Raw genomic sequence first — 8,068 nt, 5'->3', positions numbered from 1 at the left:
TTTCTTTCTTTCTGTCTTTCTTTCTTTCTTTCTTTCTTTCTTTCTTTCTTTCTTTTTCTTGTAGAGACAAGGTCTCACCAAGTTGCCCAGGCTGGTCTCGAACACGTGAGCTCAGGCAATCCACTCGCCTCGGCCTCTCAAAGTGCTGGGATTACAGGCTGAGTCACTGAGCCTGACCCACACTTCCCAACTTTCTTACCATATTTCGTCCCACATTAGAAAACATATCAGTGAGAATGATTAGTGCTCAAAAGTAATTATTATATCTTGCACCTTGGTAATTCAGTTTCTTGATGCGATTCTAACGTTGCGTGTAAATGTTTATTTTCTGCCTTACCATCTCTCTGTGTGTTTTAACCTTGGTTTTAACGATCCTCTAATCTGGCAGTGGTAGTGTTATTTGCTGTGGAGAAGAGAGGTCTCCCTCCCAGTGACTTCTTTAACCTCCTCTCTCACACTCCTAGGGTGGTCCTCTTGTTTGCCTTGCCACTGGGAATGTACACTTTGTAGGCGTAGTGTTTGCTCAGGTGGAAGAGCTCAACATAACATCTTTGCTATTTAATTTTCCTCCACCGCCAAGACTTTAACATATGAATTATACAGAAAAACAATGGATTATTAGAGTTAAAAGGACTTTGTATCTTCTAGTCTAGTACCCTCAGTATATAGGTGAAGTCACTGAGACTCAAAAAAGGAGTCATCATTTGTTTAGAGTCACCGATTTAGATACTGCTTGATTGGGGCTAGCTAGGCTACTGGGTTTTTTTGCATCCAAGACCAGAATGACACTGATGGGCGAGATCTGTTGACTCAAGTGAGACCTTCTTCATTGTAAGGAAGAAGCTTTGAGTGATAACAACAAAAGCCTGTTAAATGACCAATGGCAAGCTAAGGCCCCCTAATCAAAAGGTCAGTGAATTTCCAACAATAAGTGGAACCCTAACCCTAACCCTAGCCATAGCCCTAGCCTTAGCTCTAACCCTAAACCTAACCCTAACCAAAATTCTTTTCAAAAATCTGCCCTTGACTTCTTAACAATTGTAGTGTTCTCAGAGATTCATTCATTTTTGAGACATTTATTGTTTACTATACCACCTCTAAACTGGCACTATGCTAGGCACAAAGGATATACAGTTGACCCATGAACAGCATAGGTTTGAACTGCAAGAGTCCATTCATACATGGATTTTCTTCTGCTTCTGTCACCTGAGACAGCAATCACTCCTCAGGTGACAGACCTTCAACAGGGCAACTTGAAGCAACGGAAAACCGGAGGTATTTGTTATAGAAGTATCCATGCCTCTAGCTAGTTTTTCAAAGCTCTTCAGTTTTGACTTTTAAGGACTCTACTAACAAACAACATTTTCTTTCTAAGCAAGTAGACGTAGCTCATGATATCTGACATACTTTCATCAAACACTGATCCAAGTTCAGGGGGTAGGATCACCTTCTGCATTTACAGATTCCGTAGCTTTCTACTTGGTACTTAAGTGAATCAGAAACTCTTTTTTTCTTTCTCTCAGAGATGGGGTCTTTCTCTGTTACCCAGGCTGGAGTGAAGTGACATGATCATAGATCATTGCAGCCTTGGACTCCTGGGCTCAAGTGATCTTTCCACCTCAGCCTCCCTAGTAGCTGGGACTACAGGCACATACCACCATGTCCTGCTAATTTGTATTTTTGTGGAAATGGGGTCTTGTTATGTTGCCTAGGTCTTGAATTCCTGACCTCAAGCTATCCTCCTGCTTCAGTCTCCCAGAGAGCTGAGAGTATAGGCATAAGCCACCATGCCCAGCCAGTGAGAAACTTTTTTTTTTTTTTTAGTTTTCTGTGACTGGAATTTTTTTTTTTTTAGATGAGTATAATTCAGGATTAGGTATGCAAGTGTCATCATACAGGTGAAGTTTGGGCCTCCCATTGGTCCCCACTTTGCCATGTTTGAGATCAGGTACCCTTATTGATGTTGTGCCCTTCCCACGCCCCCACCCCCCGGCAGTGTCCCACTACTGTCAATTCCTTTCTAATAGTATTATGGTAAATGTTCAGTGTCCACTTTTGAGAGAGAACTTGTGGTACTCAGTTCTTTGTTCAGGAGACGGCCCACAGAATGGGAAAAAATGTTTGCCAACTGTACATCTGACAGAGACCTAACATCCAGGATCTACAAGGAACTCAAATGTGCCAAAAGGAAAAAAACAAACAGCTCTATTAAAAAGTGGGCAAAAGACATGAATAGACACTTCTCAAAAGAAGACATATGGGCAGCCAACAGGCACGTTAAAAAGTGCTCAGCCTCACTAATCATCAGAGAAATGCACATCAAAACCACATTGAGATACCACCTAACCCCAGTAAGAATGGCCATCATTAATAAAATAAAATAACATGAATACAATAAAATTAATAAATAAAAAATATTAATATGCTGGTGAGGACGTGGAGAAACTCTTTAGGCTGCAAAGGAGAGAAGTCCCACTCCAACTAACTTAATCAAACAAACCAAAAGAAGAACTGAATTGGTTCATAACTAAATACCAGGAAGGCAGGGGTGGAGTTGGGTTTAAGATTTGCTTCTCCACATTGCAGGGAACATGGCTGCTTGCTTCTCTGAGTCAACATCAACTCTGCTTAGAGGGCAAAGAGGAAAGAGGGCATCTTTCACCTGCTTTCAGTAGTCAAAATTCCCAGGAGAGATATCATAGACTCATAACTGTGACCAGAGGGACGACCTCGCCTGGTTCCATGCTCACTGCTCTGGTGAGGAGGGTTTTCCGTCACCAAATTAAGGGGAATGGTCAGGAGATGGACAAGGGTGGATATAAACAGTAGCCACTACCTTATTTGTAGCCAGTTTCAGTTAGCATGTAGTTTGCAATCTTCCTATTGTTACTGGCACTTTGTTTCTCCAAGAAAGGAAAAAATATATTAATAATTCCCTTTCTGTAACTTTCCATTGGCCATGACCAAGTCCACTTCTGGAAGGTTCAGGACTCTCTCTAGCCTGCTTCCTGCCCAGGAAAGGCTGCTGGGAGCACAGGCACTTTAGGGACTTGTATGGAAACCAGGAGTCCACTGGGTGTTTTGTGGAGGTTTTCTCCTCTCTCTCAGAGCCCCTTTCAGGGAACGTGATGGTCTTTCTCCCCTCCCCAAGGTAAAATAGTCACCAGCAGGGAGGGCAAGATGGTGTGTCCAGGGCTAAAGAACAGGTTCACTTGGTACCCGGTGAGAAACGAACTCATCATGGGGTTGTTACAGATGAGGAGGATTCACTCAAGGTCAAGTTTCCAAGATGATGACTTCATGCTCTTTTGGGCAGGCGGCAGGAACGTACATCAGCCTTGGAAGGTGCAACTCTTAGCAGTATCACCAACCCCTGTGAGATCTTGGTACTGGCATAGTTGAACTGGTCAGTGCACCTCGAGCCCAGCAAGAGTTGTGACCTCCAGGGGGAAAAGCCCTCTCATCAGCACATTACTGGTTTTTATACCCATAGCCTCAACCTAAACAGCAAGTCCTGTCATTTATTAAGCATTCATGTATACCATACTGTATACCAATATCCTGAAAGGTAGGCATTTCTATGTAACCCCCTTTTATAGGCAAGAAAACCAAAACTCAGAGGAGTTAAGTAACTCACCTAAGATCACAAAGCAGTGAATGGCAGAGTCTTGATTCAGAGTCTACTCGGTCTGAGCCCAAAGTCCAGGCTATTCCCACCCCACCAGGCTGCACCTCTCAGCAACCAGATGAAAAATGCTGATCGTCCCACCTCGGGGACTCCTCTTCTTGCTTCCCCAGTCTGCTAAATTGAATTTTAGGACCTTCATGGGGGCCCCAGCAGGATAAATTTGGGATTTTGCAAACATAGCCCTTAATTCAATTTGACTGCCAGGACAACCATCTCATTCACAGGCGGGTGGTAATGAAAGGATGATTAGGTTACTCGGGGTGGCCGGTCTCTGGCTGGAGGAGGAGAGGTTTACAGTCTCCCCTGATGGCTGCACCAGAGCAGGCAGGAAGGAAATCTGGGGAGGTGGAGAAGGAAACTGTGGGGCTGGAGACAGGGAGGAAGAGGGGACGCTCGGGGAGGCAGGTTTCTGGGGTTTGTGTAGGGTGGAAGGGAAAGGCTGCACAATGTGTGGACTGATGCCAAACATCTCTGTTCCCAGAAGGAAGTCAGCCATGGAAAAATGGCCTCCTACCCTAAACAATTTTCAAGTCCACCCACGTCCTCAGACAGCACATAAAATAAATGAATAAACTGCCTGCTACAAATGAAGCAGAGGTGGGAGGTTCTGTAGTAAGCCCGGAAGAAATTCATTTGATTCAAAACTGTTTTGGAAGCTTGTCTAGGATGGGTGAATACTTTAAGGGCAGGGCAGTTAGACGTTGCTGGCTTTGTCATACTTGGGGGTACAGAGCTGCGGTGTGCAGCCAAGTGTGTCATATTTGGGTCTGTAGTCTGGGGAGGTGGGTGGAGGGGAGGCTCCTGGGTGACCTATCTCTTACCCTCTCATCTCCAGCCTCCTTCCATGGCCCTAGCCAGGGCTGGCATTTGTCACACAGCATATGAAATAAGTGGCTCTTACAAGGCATCAGAAAAGGGTGTAATCAGGAGAGGAACAGTTTATAGTTGGTCATCTTGGATGTGGATTCTATGTCCCACTGACCTTTATGCCTTGAGGACACCCCAGATCTCTAAATAGATTATTCTTTCTCTAGGGAGTCATACCAGCCTCAAGGACATCTTGCCAAAACAAAAATTAACTTTAATTCGAATTCACTGCAATGTAAAACATGAATACGTGCCATCTGGCATTCTTGTGAGTAAGAGGATATGCTGTAGAAGTAAGTAATAAAAATTCTAAGACTCCAAAAATCACTGGAAAGTCACTAGTTTAGGATTTTCAGGATCCTGGAAAAATCTGCACTGGGATAAGTGTTCCAAGTGCTTTTGTGGTCACTGCTGGCTATAGAATGATGACACAGAAGACCCTATACTCTGCTGCTGGCTGACAGGGAAGCTCCTAGGAGAGGTACAACATGGGTTGTGACCACCTTCTTAGAATGGTGGGTATTTAAAAATGTATTTAATACCTATTTGTTTAAGTCAGACTTTTTTTTTTTTTTTTTTAGTTAGAGTCTCACTCTGTCGCCCAGACTGGAGTGTGGTTCACAGCTACCACAGCCTATACCTGTTGGGCTAAGGTGATCCTTCCACCTCAGCTTTCCAAGTAGCTGGAATTACAGGCATGTGCCACCACATTCAGCTAATTTTTTAGTTTACTGTAGCAATGTGGTCTCATCAAGTTGCCCAGGCTGGTCTCGAACCCCTGGGCTCAGGCAATCCTCTCACCTCGGCCTCCCAAAGTGCTAAGATTACAGGCTTGAGCCACCACACCTGGCCCTAAGTCAGACTTTTAGATTAAGGGATGACTAAAATTGGATAGAGAAAAAGCAAGAAAAATCAATTTATATTTAGAAACATTAGAGAAAAGGTGTGACCATGTAAAGAAACAGAGAAAAACAAAACATAAGCCAAATAAGCAATCATTCCTCAAAGTGCTTGAGTGGGATGCTAGTTTCAAGAGTTCATCACTAAAAGGTTTCTGGAATTAAATAAATATGGGGACTCTGACACACTGTAACCTCACATGGAGACTCATAGCACTTGAGAGCAAACTACAAGCTCTGATGAATCCTGCAGGGAGGGAATGTGGCTAGGTTTATTACCTGGCACTTATTAAAATGATCCTAGAACTCGTGGTTCCTGCAATGTTACCCTGTCTGGAAAGGAAGAAATGGACCATATAGAAAGGAAGAAAAGAGAAAAGAATGAACAAAGGTGAGTGTCTTAGTCCCTTCAAGATGTTATAATAGAATACCATAACTGGGCAGCTTATAAACAACACATATTTATTGCTCACAGTTCTGGAAGCTGGAAAGTCCAAGAGCAAGGTGCCAACGGATTCAGGTCTGGTGAAGGCTCATTTCTTCATAGATGGTGCCATCTTGTTGTGTCCTTATGTGGTGAAAGAGACAAAACTCTCTTTGGCCTCTAAGGACACTAATCTCATTCCTGAGCAATTCTACCCTCTCATAACCTAATCACCTCCCAATGGCCTACCTCCTAACACCATCACCTTGGGGGTTAGGATTTCAACATATGGATTTTGGGGAGACATAAACATTCAGACCATTGAAGTGAGCATGATTGAAATTTTAGAAAATAAATTCTAACTGAATTGGGTAATGCATTATGCATGATTTAATTCTGTGTAATGTTAGACCTCAAAAGAGAGCTAGGAAGGAGACAATTTCAACAGATTATGTGCTGAATAATTTTTTTCTATAAGCATTTGAAATCAGATGAGATCAGGCATGTTCTGGGTAGAATGGCCATATTTTTTTTTTTATAAGACAATCAGAAGGATGCCTTCCTTCATTCAAGCACTGAACCAAGTTGCAGTGGAAGAAACAGAACCAAAAAGAAGATATTAAGTTGATCCATTTAAGGTTTATCAGTAAGAAACAAAGACATACCAAAACAGCCCATCGTTGAATAAACACAGACACACAAGGACAAGACCCATGTGCTTTACTTATACTAGCACTAGTGCTAGAAATAAATCCATTCACAAGCGCATTATGCACATTTTGTGTAGGTTTTAAAGGGAAAACTCTTCTTTCAAAAACAGAGGAGTTTTTACCCTTGTAGGATCAGCATTCATTCATTCATTCATTCAATACAACTTATTGATTGCCTAGATGTGCTAGATACTTGGTTTTGTCTGAGAATATAGAGTGGATGAGCCAGGATTGCTGCCATGGTGTGGTCACTATTGGACAGAGGAATGACTGTAAACTACAGGCCCATGTATTGGGTTATTTAATAGTGTGGTGATTGGAACTACTAGACTGAACCCAGAATGCAGTCACCCAAACGTGTCATGTCCATTTTCATTGCTACAGCAATTAAGTGGTGCTTTCACAGCCAATGAAGCAAACCAACAGATGGTTGTTTAATTGTTTATAAAATCAAACATTAACTACTAGGATTGGCAACATATCTCTGCTCCTGACACTTTTCAAAGCAGATCTCAGACAACTCTCTGGAAGATGCTGAAAAACATCAAGAGATGAAAGGTCAAGTCTTGAATTCAGCTCGGTCACTGACCTGCTTTATAACTTCTGTCAAACTGCAATATGGAGAGATTGTTCACCAGTATCACAGCAGTGTTGGATGGAATGACTAATGACTTTCAGTTACTTCTTATATCAATGGTAAAATGGAAAGCTACCCACAAAATCCCTCTCTAGCAAAAAAGGTCTCTATCAAGTTGAGTGTCCTTGTTCCTGGCCACATTTTAACGTTGTCCTGCATTTTAGCTTATGAAGCTTCAGACTTTACACAGATTCTGTCCATTTAAATGTAGTGCTAATTGCAGTAATTGACAGGGCACTTATGTCTGCAATAATCACATCAGCACCACTTGGCTTAATCATTGAAGATGGACAACAAGCTATTACTAAACTATAACAATCACAAATTGTGTGTTCTGAACTCTAGACACCTTCAAACAATGAGAAGCAGCTTGGGAGTCACCAAACACTCCTTGCTGTCCAGCTGTCACCAACATCCTCTAAGGACACTCACCATGTATTCTCTTTCTAAGGGGAACAAATTTCCCTAAACACAACTCTGGCCAATATATGTGACTTGATAGAGATCCTTCTTTGTTAGAAAGGGATTTTGTGGGTAGCTTTCCATTTTACCATTGATGTAAGATGACAACTGTCCAGCTGTCACCAAAATCCCCTAAGAGAAGAACTTCAAAAGCATAAAAGGCCACCAATTCCATGCACCCTACTCTTGGCAGTGCTGCCATGAACACGTTGGGGGGAGCCGGACACTCAGCCTGTTTCTGAAGGACCCAGGCTGCAGGTTCTGCTCTAGCTTTGCTAAGTATCTACTGACACATGGTGTGCACACAGCGTGGGCAGCCTTTCCCACCCTTTGCATGTGGAACAAACAGCTCCCACTGCAACCTTGGCAGTCTCTTTCTTA

Source organism: Carlito syrichta, unplaced genomic scaffold (assembly GCF_000164805.1).
Source record: "Carlito syrichta isolate Samal-C Ts95f unplaced genomic scaffold, Tarsius_syrichta-2.0.1 Scaffold65451, whole genome shotgun sequence".
In the NCBI taxonomy this organism is placed as follows: Eukaryota; Metazoa; Chordata; class Mammalia; order Primates; family Tarsiidae; genus Carlito; species Carlito syrichta.
Note: the sequence above shows the minus strand (reverse complement) of the source record.